Raw genomic sequence first — 26,017 nt, 5'->3', positions numbered from 1 at the left:
TATTTCTTTATAAAGCAATAATGCAAAGCAAGACTGTAAACTTAAATATTTGAATAACAAGTAATTCTCATGATACTTGCATTTATTGCTTTTAATGGTCTTTATGGCACAGAGGTTATGGTGGTGATTTACTAGGTGTGAAGTCTCTGGATACCTCTTTGGTGGGGGAAAATGTCAACCTGTAGATCAAAGTCACATGATACACTCAATTTTAGGATTCTAGTGTAAGAGTCTCAGATCAAAGGCTAGACTTGCTCCTATTTTCACTTTTCACCTTCCAGGAGAATTATAGTGCATTGTACTTTGGAGCTGCTAACAAAATTCTCAGCTAGATCTGAGTCATTGAGAAAAACAAATGGCCTGGAAAACAGGAAATAAAATATGATGAAATTTATTTTCAAATGGAAAATTGTAACTGGTTCATTCTGAAGGAAGAAGAAAAAGAACATAATCATTAAAGGAGCAAAAGATAAATATGAAAAATGAAATGCAGCATTTGGAAAAGAAAGAAACAAGATGGGTTTATCTCAAAGCATATCTGAAATCCAATTTTAAAAATAGAATAATATAAATTCCAAGCACTCAGGACCAGTCCTCTTGGGTGAATAAGAACTTCAGGACAAAAGGTAGCCATGGAATACAGAGGCTCTGGCACACACCTGCTTTCTGTCACCATGGAGGAGTACAGCTCCATGTTAATCCTGGGGTTATAAATTTTTATAAGCATAACTCTGGGTAGGCAGTGGTTTCTAGCTCCATACAGGCCATTTGGAGGACACTTGGGAGGTCACTGGGTCATGTCCTTAGGCAACAAGGACTTGACTTACTGAAACACTATGGGTGTGTCCTGTTGGTAACAACACTGGGCAATGGGGGAACAAGCCATGCTGAGCACAGAGGGTGGCAACCTGGATGGGCTGCAGAGCCAGTAGAAGTCATACATGCAAGGGGATACCAAGAGCTACTCCTGGGGTTAAGCCAAGATGAGACCCAAGATGAGGAGCCAGATGTCAGAGCCAAGAGCAGAGCTTGAGTCCAGTGGTAACATTCAACTGGGAGCTGAGGCAATGACCAGGTATTTCAGACAAGAGCAAAGTATGGGGTGTTGGATAAGGAGCGAGAATTCAAAACCCTTCACTTAATTCTTTGATTTCTAGCATTGATAGATTTTTTTTAGGCCTACCTAATTGTAGTGGGTTGAATGGTATAGCCCCCTAATTCATGCTCATGTAATAACCTCTGGAGCAGTGAATGTGACCTTATTTGGAAAAAGGGTCTTCACAGATATAATTAAGAATATTGAGATGAGATCATCCTGGATTAGCTGGGTGGGCCCTAAATTCAATGACAACTGTCTTTATTAGAGATGGCAGAGGAGAATACACAGACAGAAAGGAGGAGAAGGCCGTGTGAAGACAGAGGCAGAGACTAGAGTTATGGAGCCACAAGCCATGGAATGCCTGGAGCCACCAGAAACTGCAAGAGGCAAGGAGAATTCTCCCCCAGAGCCATTAGAGGGAGCACAGTCCTGCCTACACCTTGATTTCAGATTTCCAGCCTCTAGAACTGTGAAAGAATAAATTTTTCTTGTTTTGAGCAACCAAGTTTGTGGTCACTTATTACAACAGCCCTAAGAAACTAATATACCAATTATACTGTGCTCTCATGAAGGGGTATCTTAAAAGCCCACATGACTTCTAATACCACCATCTATCTCTGCAGGTATACACACACACTCACACTCAACAGCCCAAAACAAGGGCTCCTAGGGTGGCAGATGGGGCATAACTATCTGGGTACTGAGTAGGAATACGCCTGAGCTCAACCTGTTTCTGGGTTTTTCTGGTACCTACAGGAGTAGCAGAAATGGTATATACAGGGAGAAATAAATTATTACTTAATAAATGGGATTTGTTTAAAGCATTAAATTTTTCAAAACATGGGGCACAAAAGTAAAAAGTGTTCTTAGTAGTAAAAAGATTTACAGCCATAGTTCTAACTTTTTTTTTTTTTTTTTTTTTTAACTATCTCTGGGATGATGACAGGATCTCCTAAGACTGGGTTTAAATTGTCCCAAGACAGGGCCACTCTATACTATTTTTTTCTATACCATTCTATTTTTTTTTATTGTTGCATATATTACTTAAGTGAACCCTTGAGGATCAAAAGTGCTTGGTAATTTGGAACCGTACTAAAAATTTATGACTTACTCTTGTGTATCAATCACCCAGCCTTCAACTGATAAATTTACAATGTGAGTTCCAATAAAAAAATAACTGCTTAGTTACTCTAAAGCTAGAATATAAAGTCCCTGCAGGTTGGGATCTTTGCTTTGTTCTTTTGCTTTGCTTTGTATCTTAAGCACCAAGAACAGTGCCTGGCACATAGGAGGCACTCAAACTCGAAGCCCCATTTAAAGAAAATAAAAACAGGACTTCCCTGGTGGTCCAGTGGTTAAGAATCTGCCTTCCAATGCAGGGGACTCAGGTTCGATCCCTAGTCAGGGAACAAAGTTCCCACGTGCTGTGGGGCAACTAGGCCCACATGCCACAACTACTGAGCCCGTGCACCACAACTAGACAGAAGCCCGTGTGCTGCAAAGAAGAGACTGCTCGCTGCAACGAAAGATCCCATATGCCGCAACGAAGATCCTGCGTGCCGCAACTAAGACCTGACACAGCCAAATAAATAAATAGAAAATAAAAATATCTAGTATATAACCAAACATACTTTATGTAAGAATCATGGGTTAAAAGTATTAGTGTTATTAGAATTAAGCATATATGTTTCTACAATATAAATACAATTTTAATTCTCAGTTATCAAGTGGATTATCTTTGGCCTGTTCCATTCTGCTACTCAGTGAAGCCACAAACTATCATCAGTCAGGCTGAGACTGCTGGTAACAAGTGGGTGGAGTCTCTGATTGCATTCCAAAGTGAAAAAAAAAATGTTATCTGGGTCATTTGTCATTTTAGATTATTGCCTCCTTTTCTCCTTTGTGTTAGCACTGATAACTCTCGGCAGAAAGTATTGGGGTTAGAGATGAAGTTAGGAACATGGTCTGGTATTTTCATAAGATTAAAAAAGATATATCCAAGTAAAGCCTTATCCAGGAAAATAAGAAGTCACTTCCCCTTTTTCCTCAAAAGCAACTGACAGCAGGGACTTCCCTGGTGGCGCACTGGACGGGACTTCACTATCCTAATGCAGGGGGCCGGAGTTCAATCCCTGGTCAGGGAACTAGATCTCACATGCATGCTGCAACTAAGAGTTCACATGCCTCAACTAAGGAGGCCAAGTGCTGCAACTAAGAAGCCAGTGAGCCACAATTAAGGAGGCTGCGAGCCACAACTAAAAAGCCCGCCTGTCACAACTAAGACCCAGGGCAACCAAATAAATAAATATTAAAAAAAAAAAGCAACTGACAGTAATAGAAGTAAAGCAATTGTTCTTCACACTTTCTTATGGGGATTCCTTTAGATGCTCATTCCAGTTTTAGCTAACTGGTTTTGTGACTGCACCTATGACTATTTCTCTATCATGGTGATGCTCTATGCCCACACTCTCTAAAGGAGTTTGGCCACCAGAAAGCAGAATAGGGATAAGCCTTATTCTAGAGTAATTTAGCAGTGGATCTGGTGTTGGAGTTCCTCTCACAAAAGAATGGGGCTGAAGACTAACAGCAAGAAGATAGGTGTTTATTGAGTTCTCCATGTGTCTGATACTATACCAAAAATGATATGGTGGTTAAGAGCATGAACTCTAGGGTCAGATTGCCTAGGTTCAAACCCTGGTTCAATGTCTTAGTAGCTGTGTATCCTCAGGTGGGTTAGTTAACCTCTCTGTGCCACTTATAATAATACTATTATTATTACAATGAGAAGCAGAAAAGAAATATGTGACATGGATAGAAAGAGACTAGGCTGGAGAGAAAGGCATAGTGTTTGTAAGGGTTTGACAGGGTTGCTTTCATTTATAATTTTTAAATTTTTTTAGTCATTTTACTGCATTTTCCCTGTGCACAAGAGAAATAACTGACAGAGTCAAAGGACAGAGTTTCCTTTATACATAGCAGTTAAAAGTAATGCAAACATCACATGACATTTTCAGTGAAAGTTACATTTCCAATTTCAAATCAAAATACATATTAGGGTCTCTTTACGGGAGAAGATGAGAAAGAAGTCTCAGGTAAAAAAGCACTTACCTGGCATTACTATACTGATCCTTCAGGCTGCGCTAAGATTAAGGTCATTTACAGTCAATTTGCAAATGTTGACACAATGTCACACTGTAAGTTTTCTGTAGAATTAAATGTATACTTAGAGATATCAGAACATTTCTACTATATTTTAACTGAACTTGCCTAGTCAACATTTTCACTGAGAAGTTTATCAAAGATGCTGTAAGACTCTACAAAACTGCGAGATATACCAAGCTCCAGAAATACACCTACTTACCTGGTCTTTATATAGTCACATATTTATTAAATGTCCTCACTATACAACTTTAATATTCTACTGTAGTTTTTTAGGGATTCAAAAATTAATCAGGCATGGCTTCTTCTCTCAAGGAATTTACAGGCTAGAGAGGGCAAGAGTTATAATTCAGGGTATTACTCATCTTCAGAAAATGCCACCAGATGGGAATGTAAATTGGTGCAGCTACTACGGAAAATAGTACGGAGGTTCCTCAAAAAAACAAAAACAGAGTTGCCATATGATCCAGCAATCCCGGCTCCTGGGCATATATCCAGACAAAACTATAACTCAAAAAGATACATATACCCCTATGTTCATAGCAGCACTATTCACAATAGCCAAGCCATGGAAACAACCTAAATGTCCATCAACAGATGAATGGATAAAGAAGATGTGGCATAAATATACAAAGGAATACTACGCGGCCATAAAAAAGAATGAAATAATGTCATTTGAGCAACATGGATGGACCTAGAGATTACCATACTAAGTGAAGTAAGTCAGAAAGAGAAAGACAAATACCATATGATATCACTTATATGTGGAATCTAAAATATGACACAAATGAATGTACCTACGAAACAGACTCACAGACACAGAGAACAGACTTGTGGTTGCCAAGGGGGAGGTGGGGGAGGAATAGATTGGGAGTTTGGGATTAGCAGATTCAAATTATTACATATAGAATGGGTAAACAACAAGGTCCTATTGTATATCACAGGGAATTACATTCAGGATAAACCATAATGGAAAAGAATAGGAAAAAGAATATATATATATGTATAACTGAAACACTTTGCTGTTCTGCATAAATTAACACAACATTGTAAATCAACTATATTTGAATAAAATAAATTTTAAGAAATGAAAGAAAATGACACCAGAGAGATTGAGATAAATTATGAGTTCAGGGAAAAGTGGGATTACTTACAGCTGGTTGAGGTCCAGATTCAATGGGACCCCCTTCCACATATCTGAATCTATAATCGCGTGAATCACGACAATTCACTCAGATCATTGTCCACTGCCCCCAAACTGAAGGGAAGGTCACTCACTCTACAGAGTCAACAATTGAGAGAATGCAGATTAGGCCAGGGAAGGGGCCGGGGGTAGGGATTTCACTGCCATCTCAAGGATTAGAAGGACATCTGAAAACCTTTCCAAAGAGCCTGTTATATAGTTTGATGGAAACAAATACAATTGATTTTGCTCTAATCTCATTAGGACCATATGCTAAACACATGAAAAAAGAGAAAACGATCAGTCTGAATCAATTGTTCATAACTGAAGTCATCATCTTGTTTTTCAGTTTTCTAAATAAATAATTAAATTATGTGAACAGGGCGGCAATTCCTACTCATAATAGTCCCAGCAGGTAAGAAGGGTCTACCTAATTCAAAGTTAATTGTATCTATTAGAGAAAGTTAAACGTGTTTTTTCAAGGTGCATATTTAGAGCATGAAGAGCTCCATGAAGAGGACTGGTTATAACATATAATACTTAATAAAATGTCCTTTCATATGTGTGGATGTATGCACCAGCCTAGGTGATATTTAACACATGTATAGTCATCTTCTTGTGCCCCTTTCCCTCCAAATAAACTAGGAGCAACAAAACAGTCATCCCCAGCCACTGCAACTATTGTGGCATTCACCTTGCTTTCTATACCTGGGGAAAATATCACAGATTTTGACACCTGAATATCATTCCGCCTTATATTTTTAAAATTGTTTCATGTATGTATATATCTTCTTTCACTTAGGAAATTATAAGCTTCTTAAAGAGAGAGACACTTTTGTGGGTGTTTTCTGCCGCATAGGGCAAGGCATACTGTAGGCGCTCAATACAAACTTTGGGATTCAACTTCCAAACCAGATAGCATCGTAAATTTACACTTTGAGGCACACCAAAACAATACATGGCAATAACAGTTACAATATAAAAAGAGAACAATTTGAATATACAGTTATCATCAAAATATGGTAAATGTTTCCACATTTCAGAAATAGACTAGAAATACAAAGTGGTCACTCCATGTCCAAAGTGGGCAGAGCCGCTCAGGATTGAGGGCAGGGACAGGGCAGGAATGAGGCTCTCCCAGCCATGAAGTTGCCGCCATGGTTGCTGTCTGGGGTCACAGCTTATAAGAAGCTGCTTATCTAAGAAGGCAATAGGAAACAGACAGAGTTTTGCAGCAAGGACCTGCCCAATCACCAGCTTATTCAGGGACTAGATTTGTGGTACCTTCACATCACCACAGCACAGGACACTGAGCTGCCACCACAGAACTGATAAAACATGTTGGCAAATGCATTTTAACCACTGACTATAAGAAGAAATCTATTTTTATGCTAAAAAAGGTGGAATTAAAATTCTCTATAATGATAAGGAAGACAGGGATAGGTGTTCATTGGGGAGTTAAAATGTGCTAAGGTCCATTTTTTCTCAGGGAAGAGGACAGAGATATCAACAATTTCATACTTTAGGGAAAATAATAGTTAAGGATATTATAACTTAAAGAGTAAGAATACAATCTGTGTCAAAACTAGAAGAGGGAGTAAACAGAAAACTGAAAGTAATATGGCAAAAATAAGTTCAAATATATCAGTAATCACAATAAATGTGAATGGATAAAATTTACCTGTTAATTTATCAGACTGAGTTAAAAATCAAAGTATAAACTTTCTTAAAGATATACACTTCAAAACAAAACAACACAGAAAGGCTGAAAAACAGGAGATGGCAAGAAAAAAAATTGTACCGTATCAATACAAACTAAAAGCAGACTGGTTTATCAGTTACTATCAGACAAAATAATACTTAAACAAAACCCATTAATATATAAAAGGAACAATCTACCAAAGAGATACATCACCCACAAGTTTATGTACACTTGACAAGATAGCCTTGAAATTAATAAAGCAAAAACTGAATTATAAGAAGAATGGAAAATTCAGAGTCTCGACAGAAGCAGATATTGTGTTCAGGAGAGTTTACCTGAAGAGAACTGAATGCATGGATTGTTTACACAGGTGCATACAGGGTTGAAAGGACAAGAGGGGATGGTGAGGCACCAAAGAACTAACAACAGTGGGAAGCCATTACTCCTCTAGGCCTGAAGGAACAAAGGGAGGGAACAGACTTACTAGAGCCCACGGAGAGATAGAGCTGTGAAGCAGGGGCTGTCCAGAATGAGTTCCTGCCCTGGAGGAAGGCAGACCTCTGTGGGGCAAGGAGGTGGGCCAAACCCACTGACCAAACCTAACTGGAAACCAAAGGGCAAGAGAGTAGGGCAGAGGGCTAAGAATAGATTTTTAAAAGGAATTTATCATTTGATACTAGCAGGTCTTTCTTTATGAGCATCTATAAATCATAGGGCAAATGGAGAATAATCAGCACAATAATCATAGTGAGAAATTTTAACATCACTTTATCAGAAACTGATAGACCGGGTGACCAAGAGTTAGATGTAGGAGACCTCACAATACAATTAGCAAGCTTGATTTGACAGATGTGCATGTGTGTGTAGAGAGAGAGAGAGCCTGCTGCCAACAGAGAGTATACATTCTTTCTGAGCATATGGAATATTTATAAAAGTTTACCATACTAGGTCACAGAGGATCAAATGCTAAAGAATTGATATTACATAGAACATAATGTAATTCAGTTGGAAATCAGCCTTAAAAGATAGACTTGTATGTGCTAATATGAATTTCAAGATATATTTCTAACTGAAAAGAATAAGATGTGAAGCATTATCTATTTTATACTAATATCTGCATAAAATAATCTACCTCTACTTACATATGCACAGAATACATCTGGACACCCAAGAAACCATTAATAGTGGTTGCCTGTGCGGTGGGAGAGTAATTTACCTTTTTTTTTTTTGATTCTGAATATTATTCTATTTTTATCATTACTTAAAAAAATACTAGTTAAAAAATGCTGAATGGAATTGAGATATGTTAACCTCGGTTTTTTTTTTTTTAACTCCATTTTCAAGGCAGTTTCCCAAGGTAGTTTTGTAGCATGTAGGATTTTAAGCAAGATGAATAGCTACCATGGCTTATCCTAGGTTATGCCAAATTTCCACTTACCCTCCCTCATTTGTTTTTTCCTACATAGCAAACAATATTATAATTCAGTGTGTCTCTTTCCATTGACCTTAAGTTGAGGTGATTTCTGAAAAAATAAAAGCTGAGCTCCTGAACATAAACAACATTCCTGAGACCTCTGAATGTATATGCTGTATTGTTCTTTGAGAATTCCTGCTTGAGAAGGTAGTAATTTATAGAGCAGTCAAACAGAAACAATATGGAGGACATATAAAATAATCACGACAAGAAAGTAAATATTAACACAGCCCATTGAAATGGATGTCAAGAATGGGACATCTAAATTACCTTATACATTTTTAAGCTGCATTCCCCCTAGTCAGAAACAGTTAACACTTCTCTGAGCATGCTGCCATACCTGACAGTCACTAACCCAGAACCTGAAATGTCAAAAGCAAAATAATTTCTCATCTGACATTTCAAGTGATAATAGGGACATCTGAACAGAAAGCCCCGAAGCAAACAGCTCTTTAACAGGCTTCTTTATCTGAGAGTCTACACTGACGATCCCTGCTTTTATAATTCAAACACGGGGTTCAGGTACATGAGTTGAGGAGAACTGGCATGACTGCGTAAATGGAGCTGCCACTCAATTCCATGATTTATTCATTTTCAAATTTATAAAATGACAATGAATGTTCCCTATCTGCTCCCTTCAAAGGGGTTTCATGAGAGGAGGCATCCTGGCCGTTAAAGTCGGCTCCACACTACCAGATGGGACCAGAGGTGGTGTGCTCGCAGGTATCTGATGGGCCTGGGCAGAGCTCCTCAGTGAGCTAACTTCAGCTTTGCTCTAACTCTCACCTGGGGTCCAGGATTTGAGAGCTCACTGAGCTTCTGCTCAGGTCTCCGTGTGTACTCCATCAGGTCAGGGCCTTACGCTGAGCAACCCCTTCTTGATCACGCTCTGGGTTTTGGAGTGCGGACGGACCCGGATGGAAGCCTCAATGTCCTGCTATTCTCTATTTGCTCCCTTTTGATCACACCCTCTGCCCCTTTCCTCCTAGCTCTCTGCCCTCTGGCTTCCAGTTGGGTTTGGCCAATGGGGGCCCTGATAGGAGACACGTGGGAGAAATAGAGAGTTGAATGAGGTGGCGTCAACTGACTGTCCTTGAACTGAGGATCACTGTTCCTTTCAAAGTAGCTTCACATAACTTTCTCCTCGCAGGGTCTGGGAGCAACTCTCTCCTCTTGATACTTTGATTCTAGGGGTGTTCACAACAGCTCAGCTGCTACTAGCCCCAGTTTACTGAACTATTTCTCATGGTCCCCCACTTTGCATCCTTATTTGGTAATCCTTTGTAAAACAAACATCCCCTCCTTGAATTATCTTCCTTCAAGTTTGCCACCCGTTTGTGGTTGAGACCCAGACTGATATGCCCCTCTTCACTACTGATGAGATGAATGGCCTCAGACAGATCAAGTAACTCCTCTTAGCCTCAGTTTCCTCATTCACAAACTATGAAGATATCCCTTCCTTAGAGAGTACACAGGGATGTATGGGACACTTTGTAAATGTGCTTCTACCCACATTTCTAAGGGGCTACTTACCAGTAGCCTCACATAGCAACTAACTGGCTTGACCTCCTGGGAATTAAGATGATTTCACCTTCCTGACAATGAGTATTGTCTGAGGCTGCTGCTACTATATTCTTGTGATTTCCAGATCTTTATATCTCACTACTTGACACCTCCACTGGAATGTCTCAGAGCTACCTTAAAATCCACTATGGTCCAAACAGAACTCATGTCCTTCCCTTCTAAACTTCCCATGTCCTCTAGTTCAGTAACACCACCATCTACCTAGTTATTAAAGTCAGAAATTCTGAGAGTCATTCTTGACAACTTCCTGTCTCCCATAACCAACCAAGCAGCAACTCTTTACAATTCTGCCTCCTGTATTGTCTCTGGAATTTGTCTATTATGCCCCAAGCCGGATGCCAGGCCACCATGATCTCTCAGCTGGATCACTGTAATAGCCTTCTCCAGGGTTCCCTGTCTCCCCTTTTGCACCTTCTAGTCCGCAATCTACAGAACAGCCAGAATGTTCTTTTAAAAATGTAAGTCCTAAAAAAATAAATTTCACAATTAGTAACTTCCTCACTCTCCTGGCTCCAGCCATGACGGATTTGCAGTTTCTTGACATGCTTTTCCAATTTCTGGGCCTTCCCAGAAACCATTCCCTCCACTTAGAATGCTTCCTTTTCCCCACCCCTCCTACTTGGCTAATTCCTGCTCACCCTTCAGAATGGAAACTTCCTCACAGCCACCTTCCTCGACCTCCCTACCCTCTGGCCTGGTCAGGTTCTGCTATTATAAACTCTCTTAGAATCTTATTTCGTGGGTTTCCCTGGTGGCACAGTGGTTAAGAATCCGCCTGCCAATGCAGGGGACACGGGTTCGAGCCCTGGTCCAGGAAGATCCCACATGCCACGGAGCAGCTAATCCTGTGCATCACAACTACTGAGCCTGTGCTCTAGAGCCCGCGAGCCACAACTACTGAGCCCACATGCCACATCTATTGAAGCCCGCATGCCCAGAGCCCGTGCTCTGCAACAAGAGAAGCCACTGCAATGAGGAACCCGTGCACCGCAACGAAGAGTAGCCCCCACTCGCCGCAACTAGAGAAAGCCCGTGAGGGCAACGAAGGCCCAACACAGCCAAAATTAAATAAATAAATAAATTTATTTTTAAAAAAAAAGAAACTTATTTCTTTGTAGTCCTTATCATAATGCTAACTGAAGAACTCTCCTAGAGCAGAAGCTCCACACTGGAGTTCATCATTAGCTGCCCAGCCCTCACACAGTGCTTTGCACGGTAGTTGACATTCTATAAATAGTTGCTGAATTATGGATGAGTGAAGGCATATTAATACCAGTTTGGACTCTACCCAAGTATACCTTCCACCGCCCCCTTACCTGAACTACTGGTGAGCTGTACTGTTATATGAAAATATTTTTATTTTTCCTCTACTTTTTTTTATTATAAAAGTAATATGCTCACTAAGAAAACTTGGCAAAGTTCAAAAACATAAAAAAAGGAGAAAAAAATCCCCCATAACTTCAATGTCTAGCATAGTGTCCATTTTAAACCTCTAGTAAATTTGTGTGGCATTTTACCAGATTTGCTACCTGTGCTTTAATTTGAAATTCCTTTATCCTTAATTAACAACTCACACAACTAGCACATGGCTTATTATGTCCTGCCCAGTTTGAGAAAGTCCTATGAGAGATAAATTATAACCCCCCCAAATACAGACTGCTGAGTAATAAAGGAAAAAACCCTGAATGATGCATCTTCCATCCATAAGATGTTATGGAAAAACCCGAACAAACTTTTTGGCCAATCCAATAGTTTGATGTAGTTGTTTATTGCTATTCTGAAATTCTTGCCCATACATGTATTTACCTTTCACAATAGGGAAAAAAAATGGTCTAAAAGGGCCACATTTAATCTATGTTCTAATTTTCCATTAAATCAATAGATTTAAAAAATGATCTTATGCCTTTTTTTCTTCTCCTTCTTAACTACTAAAGGGCAAAAAATGCACTCTTTGAAAGAACCTCATCAATACTTTTACTGTAGGTCATATTCCTGGGGAATCTCTCTCTTTTCTCTTGCCTCTTCAGATTTTACTAATCATTGAGCCTGACTATATTTTCATATTAAAAAAAATCATAATTCCTCTGTGACAGATTTAGCTTCAAAATATCATTAATCATATCTGGGTATCTGCAAAGATTTAGAAGGTAAGTATAGGGCATAGTGGGGCAAAATTTAAGAGTGGGTCAAACCTTTTAACAGCAGCATGAGGAAACTCAAAGGAAATATGGCAACAAACTGTAAAACTCTCCTAGTGAGCAACTTTTAAAAGTTCTAAAACTAACCATTAACACTAGCCTCCCTTGTTTAAAGAACTCAATGAGAGGTTTGTCACTGAATGGTTACCCAGAAAAGCCCACCTCAGTCAGACACATGTGGGCATGTGAACAGATCTTGAAAAATCTGTTTGTGCAGAGGGGCAATTCATTTTTGTTTCTAGGACTGGCTCTGAGCCTAGAAGAACTGCTTTCATACCCATTCACCTCTGGAATTTTTTATGATAACCTTGCAACATCTTTTTACTTGACAAGTAAATTGCTTCTACCTTGAAAGCAAGCGATTTAAAGAAGATGAGGTTAAAAGATCCCCCAGTACTGCAAATTCCAGAAGACAATAATGCAGACATGGTATTTTTTAGCAGTCCATCATAATGTAACACTATCTCCAGAAGAATATCTGAAGATAAAATGAATATATCTTGTAACATCTAACCATGCACAGGTATATGAGTAACATAATAAGGGAACAGAAAGAAAGAAAAAGAAAAAAAAAGGAAGTTAGAGGATTGTTTTATCCAAGCAGCAGCTTTATAGCTTTGAGGGAGAAGGAACAGCTGCTCCTAACCTACCTCAACGTAAGAAACAACAACAAAAGTAGTCTTTCAGGGCTTCCCTGGTGGCGCAGTGGTTGAGAGTCCGCCTGCCGATGCAGGGAACACGGGTTCGTGCCCCGGTCCGGTAAGATCCCACATGCCGCAGAGCGGCTGGGCCCGTGAGCCATGGCCACTGAGCCTGCGCATCCGGAGCCTGTGCTCCGCAACAGGAGAGGCCACAACAGTGAGAGGCCCGCGTACCGCAAAAAAAAAAAAAAAGTCTTTCAGAAACCAGACCCACATCTAAAGCTGTATAGCTCCTATTCACAGGAGCTGTGCTTGGCCAAACACCAGGGCCTGGACTAGGGCAAGATGAGTGAGAAGCCTGCTGGCCCTACATTTAAGGAGGTACGCACTCTCAGGATGGGTCAAGCGCAGGGTCAGATCTGAGAGCGAGGGCCTCCTTAAAAGTTGAGCCCCGGCACCTTACTCACCTCCCCCTGGTCTGGGCCCTGCCAAATGCTATATGATAACAACATTCATGTGATGCTTTTTCAAAGTAATGCTGTATACTTTATTTTATTTAAGACTTATGACAACCCCAGGAAGTATCAACAGATATACAATTACCCTCATTTTACAGATGAGGAAACTGAGGCTCAAGGTTAAGTGATTTACCCAGTTACTCCACCAGCAAGCAGGGTATCTAGACTTGAATGTGGCACTGGCATTCTTCCACTCAACACCCCTCTCATATGCCACTCAGAACAGCTTATCTCTGAATTCCAAGGGGATGCCTTCCAGCAGGTATCAAGGCAATTTTCAATATATGGTCTCAGGAACACAGACTGAAAATAATTTGGAAGTTACAATAAACTTACACTCCACCTAACTATTCATCCAATCTCTATTTATAACCAGCACCAAGAATTACATATTTCACCCAAAAAAATCCTTAATCTATATTTTGTAAGAATATACATTGACATATTCTGTACAGCTTTTGAACAAAAGACAGTTATACTCCCAAAGAGTCCACTCCATATTATCCAAAATCATGATATTCCCTACAATATCAGGGTCAAAGTAAAAATCAATTATAGTGCCATATTTTACTAAATAAAATTTTTCTTTGAAAAAATGTATTCTAAATAAAACACTGACACGGAGATAATATGACTCAGTGTTTTCTAATTCAATGTTGTCATAAAAGGAAATAGGGACTTCCCTGGTGGCACAGTGGTTAAAAATCCACCTACCAATGCAGGGGACACGGGTTCGATCCCTGGTCCGGGAAGATCCCACATGCCACAGAACAACTAAGCCCATGCGCCACAACTACTGAGCCTGTGCTCTAGAGCCCACGAGCCACAACTACTGAAGCCTGCGCGCCTAGAGCCCGTGCTCCTCAACAAGAGAAGCCACCACAATGAAGAGTAGCCCCTGCTCGCTGCAACTAGAGAAGGCCTGCGTGCAGCAACGAAGACCCAACGCAGCCAAATAAATAAATAAACAAGTTAAAAAAAAAAAGGAAATATATTCTGGTTATATATTAGTGGTTTTATTAAAATTATATTAATATATTTCTATTAAAACACTATTCTACAATGCTTTTTTAACCTGTAAGCATTTCATAATATACCACACAAAACAATAAAAGATTTAAAAAATTCCTGGAGAGTGGAGTTGTTCTGTAAAAAGCAGTTCTTGAGTTAAAACAGGTGGAGGCAGGGGGAGAGGTTTGACTCAGTGCTTGCATTTTCCAGATGAATAAATAGGTCCAGCTAGAAGTGGTCTGTCAAGGTCACTCAGTTAGTGGCAGGGCCAGGACCTGCATCTCCTGATCCTCAATCCAGAGCTCTTTCCCTGAACCTTTCTGCCTCCTGATAACACATCAGGCAATTTCCCCTTCATGCTAAAAACAAATCGGAAATATTGCACAACTCAAATTTCTATTTCCTTATTTAACACGTGGAATAACTTTCATCTACAGTTCAAGGCTTTCCCTCCTCCTCCTCCCTAGATTAAAGGGATACAGCCATTATAACCAAATTTCTGCACAATATTTAAGTTCTATATGCTATTTTTGTGCAATGAAAAACACTTCCTACCAAAAAATAAAGATTACAAAGAGGAATTATAAGTTTTATCACACAGAGGTTGCTTTTCCTTTTCTTCCTGTGTCTGATACCTACTCCTGTGGGTTTTTCTTACAATGCTAATCAAATACAGTCCATGCTCAGTTTTCCACCTGGGTGCTTCCTTGACTGGCATTTGTTTATGCATAGTGGGGACGGAAGAAAGAGACAATGCCCCAGGCAGGGAGCAGATAAAAGCAATTGTCACTCAGTGTTTGTAATAAGGAAGGTGGAGTAGCTTCTGATACTAGGAGAGAATTAGAAAGTAAATTAAGTTTGCACACAGACACCCATACACATGCACGTGTGCGCCCTCAAGGGACACTTATATGCATTATCAGATTCAATCTCCACAAGGACCTTAGTAGGAAGCTTTTACCCAGTTTTCACATGAGGAAATTGACTTGCCCAAATGACAGACTCAAGATCACACAGCTAGTATGTGACAGCACAAGGATCTGACCTGAGGCTGTCTGACTCCAAAAACCCACAGGAAGGAAAATTTTTCTCCCTTCTATTTCCAGAGATTGATTTTCTACCCCTCCCCAACAAAAATAAAAAGGAGTAGAAATGGTCAGATCTGTATCAGGAACAAGTAATCCCATAAGGACTGAAGTCCTCTAGGAGTAGTATCTTCTTAAAAAGTCTCCAAGAGATAGGTGACAGCATTCTTTAGGGAACTGATTCAAGAGCCAGAAAAGATGCTGAGAAAAAGGAAGAGAAAGAATGGGCACGAATAGGGAGTGTCATTAAATGAGCAAAAATGACTTACTGTATTAATGATAGCTAACGAATAAATTGTGACCAAATGCTGATGACCTCACTGCTGAGTCCCACAAAGCCTTTAGACGGTCGCCCAGACCCACCTTTCGCTGTTGTTTTCAGTGGCATGTGGGAGAAAGGTGAAAGAGCCAGGTCCCTGCAAGAGAAATATTAGTAGCATTTTAAAAGATAAGAATAATAAAAAAAAATTAAAAAAAAAAGACAAGAATGAGACTGTTTACAAAGTGGTGGTTCTTTGTGTTACTAACTCAAGTAATGCAGTTTTTTTTTAATTGAGGTGAAATTCATATAACATAAATTAACCATTAACATTTTAAAAGGTGTACTATTCAGCTGCATTTAGCACATTTCACTGTATTGAGCAATCATCACTTCTAACTAGATCCAAGACATTTTCATCATCCAAAAGGCAACCCTGTACCCACAGTAATGCAGTTTTGCAGAAATACTGTTAGAAAACTGGCAAAAGAGAAGAAAGTAAGACAAAAGTTCCAGTGGTATGGCAAAAAGTGAGAAGTAGCTACCTGATGAACTTAAGATAAACCAAAAAAAAACTTATTTAACAAATATTTCGCTGAAACATTATAATGTATAATGTACTGTGGGAAGGGTAAGCTGTGACAAAGCAAGAGAGAAGCATGGACGTATATACACTGCCAAACGTAAGGTAGATAGCTAGTGGGAAGCAGCTGCATAGCACAGGGAGATCAGCTCGGTGCTTTGTGACCACCTAGAGGGCTGGGATAGGGAGGGTGGGAGGGAGGGAGATGCAAGAGGGAAGAGATATGGGAACATATGTATATATATAACTGATTCATTTTGTTGTAAAGCAGAAACTAACACACCATTGTAAAGCAATTATACTCCAATAAAGATGTTAAAAAAAACCATTATAATGTATAATGTACTGTGCTAAGTGTTGGATACTTAAAAAAAAATTCCTAGCAAAGCAAACTTTACTGTAGCGCTGAGGTCAGGGCTCTTCTCTCCAGGTGCTGCTGAAACTAGATAGCTGGGGGTGACGGCTCTTGTACTGCACCTTTCACAACACTTCCATCACCTTCAGACTCAAATGGAGGGGGACTGGGGGGCACCCTAAGTTTGCAGCACACTCCAAGGAAGGCCCACTTGCAGACCCTCTCTCAGTCACTGCAGCTAAGCCATTCCTGGTTCCTCATTTCTTGGATCCCAGCTTTTCAGGTTTGGCCCTTCTCACAGGGCTCTTGTCTTTAAGACTGGTTCTCACTGCTTCTCTTCTTTTTCCACCTTTTCTTCCTCAGTAATGTTCATCTGTTTCTGGGGTACTAGCCTCTTGACTTGTTTGACAGGGGTCTCCTCCTCTAGGGATACATCTACATCATCATTATGTTCCTCCTCTTCCTCCTTTTCCTACTCCTCCACTTACTCCTCCTCTCAGGGCTCCTGTCTGAAGGACAGTCTGAAGCATCATAACATTCCTGGCTTGAGAAACACAGGTTCAGAGCCAGCCTGGAGCTGAAAAGTGACTGGAGGAGAAAGCTCCAATCCCATCATGGTGACATGGGTAGGATGGTGGTGATGTGATGGGTTTTGTCTTCTTGTCCTCCTGGCTTGCTGGGGACAGAATCTTCACAAGGTTCATCTTCTCTTTGGCTTTTTTTCCCCAGGCAAATCATACTAGACAACAGCTTACAGTCCTGCTTCCCCTGCTTCTGGGGTACAAAGGTACAAGTCTGCTTCTACTGGTTTAGCTCACAGCTCCAGAGCATGACTGTTATTGCCTTTTCAGCTGTGCTGCAGCATTAGGATGTGGAAGGTAGCAAAAATACAATCTAGCTTTTGTCTTCAAAAGAGTTTGCAGTCCATTGAAGGATTCAGATGTATAATCAAATGGTACAAGGTAAGCAAAAGAAAAGGGACTAGAGAGAGAAGGGTTAAGACACCAAAGGAAGGTCAGAGGAAGACTACTTGTTTTGTTTAGATAAAGAAAAGTTTTGGGCATGGACCAATGATGATTTTCTCTTTGAGACTACGAAGAGCCGGAAAGTGCCAGTTAAACTGCTAAAATAGGTAAGGATGTTACACTGGCACATGAACCCAATCCCCACTCTCCAGGAAAAAATGAGGAAAGAAGGGAGCTAGTTAAAGCTTCATGTGACCATAGGTCTTTCTGGTGTTATGGTGTGTAGACCCTCTCACAAGAAAGTGCCAGCCGAGTCCAAGAAACTTCAGGGGAAGATATGAAAAGGAGGTGTTGTTATGCAGTTATAGCTAAATGGCATCATTTGGCCAAAAAAAAAAAAGGAATGTGAGCATTTAAAACATATAAAGAATAAGCAATATAAACAGCCTTCCCTGGTGGCGCAGTGGTTGAGAGTCCGCCTGCCGATGCAGGGGACACGAGCTCATGACCCGGTCCGGGAAGATCCCACATGCTGCGGAGCAGCTGGGCCCGTGAGCCATGGCCGCTGAGCCTGCGTGTCCGGAGCTTGTGCTCCGCAACGGGAGAGGCCACAACAGTGAGAGGCCTGCGTACCGCAAAAAAAAAAAACAGGTATGGATGCCAATAATAATAAAACAATGGGACATAAAGAGGAATATGATAGCACTAAATCTGTAAAGTATAGAATGGGCATCGGGACTTCCCTGGCGGCCCAGTGGTTAAGACTCTGTGCTTCCAATGAAGGGAGTGCAGGGTCAATCCCTGCTTGGGGAACTAAAATCCCACACACTGCATGGTGTGGCTGAAAAAAAAAAGAATGGGCATTCACTCTGAAAGGGAAGAAAATGCAACAATTAGAGATCAAGCTTCAAATTCCACCCTGCCCAAGATGAAACAGCAAATCCTGCTAAAGAAAGGTTTGTAAATATAGAAGACAGATGTCTTTCCAGAAGTATGATGAAGGATTATCAATGGAATGTAAAGACTGAGGACCTAAAAAGTGTGATAGGAAATTATCAAAGAACTCTTAAAGGAGATGTATATTTATAAAAGAATAAACAATAAATCTGAGTATTAAAACAATCTTTGAAGCTATAGAAAATAAGAGAACAAATTAATAAATATGGTTTATATTAAATATAATATAAAACAAAAATATCTTACTAAATGTCTTAGCAAACAATGATTCTCCAATAAAAATGTTCAAGTTAAGGGGCAGCAACTACCATTGCATGGGTTACAACTAAATACCTTTGGAGTCAGTCAAGATTAAGGGGAAGGGGGCTTCCCTGGTGGCGCAGTGGTTGAGAATCTGCCTGTCAATGCAGCGTACGTGGGTTCGAGCCCTGGTCTGGGAGGACCCCACATGCCGCGGAGCAACTGGGCCTGTGAGCCACAATTACTGAGCCTGCGCGTCTGGAGCTTGTGCTCCACAACAAGAGCGGCCGCGATAGTGAGAGGCCCGCTCACCGCGATGAAGAGTGGCCCCACTTGCCACAACTGGAGAAAGCCCTCCCACAGAAACGAAGACCCAACACAGCCAAAAATAAATTAAAAAAAAAAAAATTGGCATTGCCTTAAAAAAAAAGATTAAGGGGAAGGAAGAGATGAATTACAGTTCCAAAGAAAAAACTTATGGGTCTTTCTCAGAGGAAGGAGAAAGATGAAGAACAAATCAGCATCTTAAAAATAAAGAGTGGGAAATCAGAAACAGGAAGAACTACAGATGTAGAAAGTGAGGAAAACTGTTGCTATATGGATAAAATATATTAGAAAGAGAAGAGTGAAGCAAATAAAGGGCCAGCAGACAAATCCACTGCATTTATAAGAAATGGAATTTTTCCATTTTCATGATGGATGAACAATTATAAATAGGTGTAAAATATATGTTTGGAAATAAAACATGAGAATCAAATGAGTTAATAAGGATGGAAGTGCTTGAAAAATTATAAGCCAATATACAAATAAAAGCTTTTATTTCAAGTATATGATGTGAGGCTCTTAAGATTAATTTTATTATTTTAAGATTTATTATTTACTTAATTTTTTTTTTGGCTGCATCGGGTCTTAGTTGTGGCATGCGGGATCTTCACTGAGGCAGTGGGATATTTACGGGTATCTCTCTAGTTGTGGCGTGCGGGTTTTTTTTTCTTCTCTGTCTCTAGTTGTGGAGCACAGGCTCCAGGGCGCATGGGCTCTGTAGTTTGTGGCATGTGGGCTCTCTAACTGAGGAGCGATAGCTCAGTAGTTGTGGCGCACAGGCTTAGTTGCCCCATGGCATGTGGGATCTTAGTTCCCTGACCAGGGATCGAACCCATATCCCCTGCATTTTAAGGTGGATTTTTTACTACTTGACCGCCAGGGAAGTCCCAAGATTAATTTTAAGATAAAGAATTTGTCCAAAACTTGGCAAATATCACAGAAGGTATAGAAAGGAATAAAGTCTTTTTTATATATACAAATATACATTTATATATTGTATATACTATATAAATATTATGTAATTAATATATAGCATTATATATATATAAATATATAACCACTTTAATATATATGTGTGTATATATATCTATATCTATCATGAGCCCTATGGTGAGTCATCTCTCTGTTTTCCATTGAATGGCTGTTCTTTGCCCCACCCCCGCAAAGAAAGAAAAAGAGGCCACAACTTTTTTCAGTGCCCCACATGTAGCAACGTCTCAAGTGAATTCTTCACCTCACCAGATTAAAATTTGTGTGACGCATCTGCAGAGTTAGTGTTGATCTTTTTCATAGAGCTGCATCAGTTTTCACAAACATTTGAACATCACAGTACACAAACTCATGTGATCCTAAATCACTTTTGAAAGCTGACTACAGCACAATGCTTGAAGGAAGGGAACTAGATATTAATTACATGCTAAACCAGCGGTTTAAGTTATTGTACCTTTCTCATTTTTCTTTTTTTCCTGACTTTCCTCACTGAAACCAGAAATAGGCTGAAAAATTATAGGATAGATAGATAGCCATATAGATAATAGATAGAGAAATTTCCCATGGTAACTCTGATTTTTTTTAAATTAATTAATTAATTTTTGGCTGCTTTGGGTCTTTGTTGCTGCGAGCAGCTTTCTCTAGTTGCGGCGAGTGGGGGCTACTCTTCGTTGCAGTGCGCGGGCTTCTCATTGCAGTGGCTTCTCTTGTTGCGGAGCACGGGCTCTAGGCCCTCGGGTTTCAGTAGTTGTGGCTCGCGGGCTCTAGAGCACAGGCTCAGTAGTTGTGGCACACGGGCTTAGTTGCTCTGTGGCATGTGGGATCTTCCCAGACCAGGGCTTAAACCTGTGTCCCCTACATTGGCAGGCAGATTCTTAACCACTGCGCCACCAGGGAAGCCCTGCTCTGATATTTTTTATTCATCGAACAAACATTTGTGGAGGAACTGCTACATGCCAGGTACTTCGAGGGCTACAAATATGGAACAGACATTGCTTCTGACTTCATAAAGCTGATTATCTAGTGAGGAAGATTGATATGAACATAAATATCTGTCATATATTTATAGAGTAGAGTAGAAATATAGAGTAGAAAGTGATAACTGCTATGAGAGAAATGCAGGTAAGTTGCCATGGGAGCTCGGAAAAAAGAGGTTGCCTACATTTAGGAGAGATCAAGAAAAGCTGGTAGCAGAACCTTGGCCTTAAATTTTAAGAATAGGTAGAATCTGAACAAGTGAAAACAGGAAGCAAGAATCAATGGGACAAAGGCAGAGAGCCAGAAAAATTCTGGGCATGGAAAGAAAGAGCAGGGAACTTGAAAGGCTAAGGTAAAAGGAGTAATGGGCCACAATGGTGGGATGCTGCACTGTGTCAGATGGTACAGGACTCTGTGTGCCATGAGGAGTTTGTATTTTACAATGCAGTAAACAGAAAGGTATTAAGGTTTTGAGCAGGAAAGTAACGCGAGAAGAGCTGAATTTGAGATTAAGCTGATAACCCAAGTATAAAATCATGTGTAAAAAGGGTTAGGGAGAAGAGGCCAGGTGAGAGTTGGAAGGAGAGGGCATGGAGGAAATAAACATTATAAAAACAGAATCAAATAAATGTTTCATATTCCTGTTACTAATTTGCATTCCAGGAAACTAAATTCTATTAAGTTAATATAGAAATAAGCCTTTGATTGATTGCTAACAACACGTCACTTGTGCCCAAATGTACACAGAAAATTACCCCAGCTCTCTCTCTAAAAAAAAAAAAGTATGTAATATCAATAGCTTCTTAAAGTCCTCTCAAGGTGAATTTTTCTCCTTCAAATACTGAATCCGTCATTAGGATTCTTCAGGGAGAGCTCTCATAATCCAGAGGTTAAGGAATGTGGAACCCTAGTCACAGAACTTTGGACTAATCACAGAACTCTGGGTCAATTTGTCCCACCTCAAACTTTACCAAGAGTGAAACTGAGCACCAAAGCGGGAACTGACCTGTCCAGGGAAACTTGGCTGGTTAGAACTCAAATCTCCTGATCCCTGCCCCCACCCCCTAACTCACATTCCACTGTGGATACTCTGGGTTGGCTAGAAGTGAAGTATCAAAATAAAATAACTCAATTTGCTTGGGCTTAAAAAAATGGGTTTCAAACAAATAGCAATCATGAAAAAAAATATGGCTCTACCAGAAAATTGGAAATCTGCAAGATATATATATATATGTATATATATATATATATTTTACATAAATCAATAGCAAGGTATTGCTATCTAGTTGGAATATTGACATACCACACACCTTGCTCATTAGGTGTCATAAAACACTGAGTTAAATGTAATGTAGCAACTACTTGACTCTTTCTGGAAAATTCTGGTTACTTTGAGGAATTCCGTAGGTCTTACAGAGATTTGTGGTCTCCAAACTCCAAACGTTTTTTTTGTGTAGAATAACAAATGTGTTTTTAATAGAATTCAATTTGGGATTTCAGGAAGTTACTGAAAATCTGCAGCCTATAGGCATTGCAGAAATGAAGGAAAAGGTCATCAATCTCTCAAAATTCTGGCAGGAAAGGAGTGGCTGTTTCCAAAGTTCTTTTTCCTTTGCAGTAAGCTGCTTGTTGGTGCCAAAAAACAGCTCATCAGCAATATTGTTTCATTTTTTTAGGGATGTTTTGAGAGAGAGAAAAAAAATTAGTAATGTGTGCTGTGATTTTTCAAACCTCATGTCCCAAAGCCTACAATAATCTCACCACGTTTTATTTTAAAAAAGGAAACCAAATGTTTGAGATTTGATCTTTAAGTCTACCTTGTTCACTGCAAGCACATACTTTAACCTTATCACAAAAAGCAACATGTAGTTTCTTTAAACGCTGCCAAGTCAAAAAAGAAAAAAAAAAGTCATAGATTCCATTGAGGACTCAGTGTTTTTCCATGTGTAACTTATGTTACACATAGTAAGAACCATAGCTACAAAATAGCATTTCTTTACCTCTGCTAGAGGGTTCATCCTCTACTGCCCGTAAACCAGGGTACCCAGGGATGTCGCATGTGCACTCCAAGAATAGGCTGCCAAATGGTATTCAGAGTTCTCCTTGCCTGTTAAAAACAGCTGCTGCCAACTTCCAAGCTATGTCATCGCTGCTCACCAAAGGCACTGCCACTGTATGCTAGGAGGTCTGCAAGGCTGAAGTCCAACTTCAAGGCATTGGAAGTGTTGACAGTCCTGGCACCAACAGTCATACCACTGATAAGCTGCACTCCCTGTGTCCTAAGATTAGCAAAACAAAACAAAACAAACAGCTCCATTAGCTCTTACTAGATCTTATATTACAGCTGTGCTGGGGTCACAGGACTCAGGGACAGACTGTTCAATAGCTATTTGTTGAAAGAATGAATGAGTCCACCAGGCTGGGCTGCAAACAATCTGAGTGGCAGACACCATGATGTACTCAGATATATTCAACTCCATCTGCTGCCCTTAATGCAACCTCTGTAATTTGGTTCTTTCTTCTACTGGGTTAGTTCTTCTTTGGAAGCAACTTGAGTTGTCTTATAAATAGAATTCCAGAGGGCCCACCTCCACCAGACCCCAGGAATGCCCAGATATGCCTGAACACTAGGGAGGAGAAAACTTAGGTTCAAGCATTACCACATAGTATCTTTCTTTATCTTATAAAAGGGAATCACAGAATTGACATACAAAATTCAAGTTTATGTTTTTTATATGATTCTCATCAGAAGTTATGAATTGGTAGCCTGTGGCCAAATCTGGCCAGATGATTTTTTTTTAAACCCACATGATTTTTTTTAAATATTTGAATCAGAATACATCTAAATCAATAGTTCTCATACATGAACATGTGTCAGAATCAAGCTTATTAAAACTCAGATTGTATTTCATCTGGCCTATTTTACTTATTCTAGTTACCTGTCTGGCTTTTGAATTTGAAAGCTGAGTCTCAGTATTGCAGGTGAAAATCCTTCTTCAGCCTGATTCAGGGAGATGACTGTATTACTCACTTTGTTTCACTTATAATACTTGGTTTATCTATAATATTACAACAAAGTGTTCAGTAAATGGTGTTTCTAATACTCAGGTCCTTATTTTTCATTATGGTTACTATTGACAATTGATTATTCATGAGATTACCACCATCTTTTCCGCCATGCACATAGATTTGCCTGATATCAGCTAAATCTAGAAGTGGGAAATGAAAAAGGCTGGGCTGTTTGTGACAAAATAAGAAAGCAATTCAATTTTTGTCTACTTATGTTCAATCCTATCACTTTTAAAAATAAATGGTGATTTTTCAAGCATATGTATATTTGAATTTTTTAATCTGTACCTTGGTCAAAGACCAAATATTGCCTGAACAACAAATACTGATTATATTCATAGCTATAGACATAGTAATAAGTGAGGGCAATTTAAATCTGTCATAAAGAATAAATATTTTTACATTTTTGTTTTTTAACTTTCTATTAAAATACAACAGATAAACAGAATAGTACATATATCTTAAGTGTACAGGTCATTGAATTTTCACAAATTGAATATACGTATCTAACCAGCACCCAGAGCAAGAAATAGAACATCACCAGCTCCCAGAAATCTCCCTCACCCCTTTCACAATTTTAAACCCAAGGATAACCACCATCCTGACTTCTAACGTCATAGATTTGTCTTGCCTGTTTTCGCAATTTATACAAATGGAATCACAGTATGTACTACGTTGTGTCTGGCTTCTTTTGATCAACATTATGAGATTCACTCACAATTGTGTATAGAGTTTGTTCATTCTCTGCTGTACAGTATTCCACTGTGTGACCATGCTACTGTTTATTCATTCTACTGTTGATGAGCATTTGGGTCATTTACACTTTGAGGTCATTAGAAAAAGTGTTTCTACAAATATGCTCATATGTCATTTGCTGCATTTCTGTTGAGTGCATACCTAGGAGTAGAATGGCTGGGTCATAGGGCATGTGTACAGTCAGCTTTAGGAGATACTGTCAGTTTTTCCAAAGTGGTCTTACCAATTCATACACCCACTAGAAGAGTATGAAAGTTCCAGTTTCTCTACATTCTCACCAACACTTTGGATTTCACTTACACTTTAAAGACAGATAGGCTTGCCTAGATTTAAGTCATCAGTGTCTTCATTTGATTTTCATACATTTTAAGTTCACTGTAAAACTTCTATCACTTTCAAGAAATAGAGGCCTGAATCTGTCATTAATAAATGATTGGGTTTCACAACAAATTTGTAAATAGATACCTTAAATTAGTGAATTTGCTACCTAAGTGAATTTTCCTCCTGCCATGTATTATCTACTGTTTGTTTTTAAGCCACAAAGAATATTCTATATGGGAAGATATGATCGTTCTCTGTGTTTACAGCTCTAATCTAAAGGTGTAACCAAGAGTACTTTGCATTTGGTGACTGGCTGCTGTTGTTTGTAGAAACTCTTCCTGCAAGTGATGCTCTTTTAGAACCACAATTTCAATAATGCAGTAAGAAGTTCAGGTTTAAGACCTCACTCTAGGAAGTCAGAGATTTCTAGATGTCTGCCCACAGGGAATAACATTGACAGTTTCTGGCCAAAGGTTGACTCTAATGATCAGTAACAAAATTTCTAATGTCATACAACTTCTCTCACTCTGCTGTAAGTGGCTCCTTCAAAAACACTGAGATAAAGC

At 39.6% G+C, this 26,017-nt stretch overlaps 1 protein-coding gene and 1 pseudogene across 1 annotated transcript in view; both read right to left on the bottom strand.

The window, feature by feature from the left end:
• The window catches only part of WDPCP (WD repeat containing planar cell polarity effector), a 611,687-nt gene that overhangs the window by 477,098 nt on the left and 108,572 nt on the right, over nucleotides 1-26,017 (bottom strand). The window contains exons 5-7 of the mRNA XM_089922334.1: nucleotides 24,245-24,306; nucleotides 23,306-23,584; nucleotides 15,924-16,070 (exon numbers count right to left, since the gene is read on the bottom strand). The gene's annotated coding sequence lies outside the window, so the exon portion shown is untranslated. The remainder of the gene's footprint in view (nucleotides 1-15,923; nucleotides 16,071-23,305; nucleotides 23,585-24,244; nucleotides 24,307-26,017) is intronic.
• On the bottom strand, nucleotides 16,080-23,556 carry LOC111186537 (nucleoplasmin-2 pseudogene; annotated as a pseudogene).

The sequence above is a fragment of the Delphinapterus leucas genome, chromosome 13 (genome assembly GCF_059928025.1).
Source record: "Delphinapterus leucas isolate spDelLeu-1000000601 "Yukka" chromosome 13, BTC_Dleu_Yukka2, whole genome shotgun sequence".
NCBI lineage: Eukaryota > Metazoa > Chordata > Mammalia > Artiodactyla > Monodontidae > Delphinapterus > Delphinapterus leucas.
This window is presented reverse-complemented; position numbering and strand designations above follow the sequence as displayed.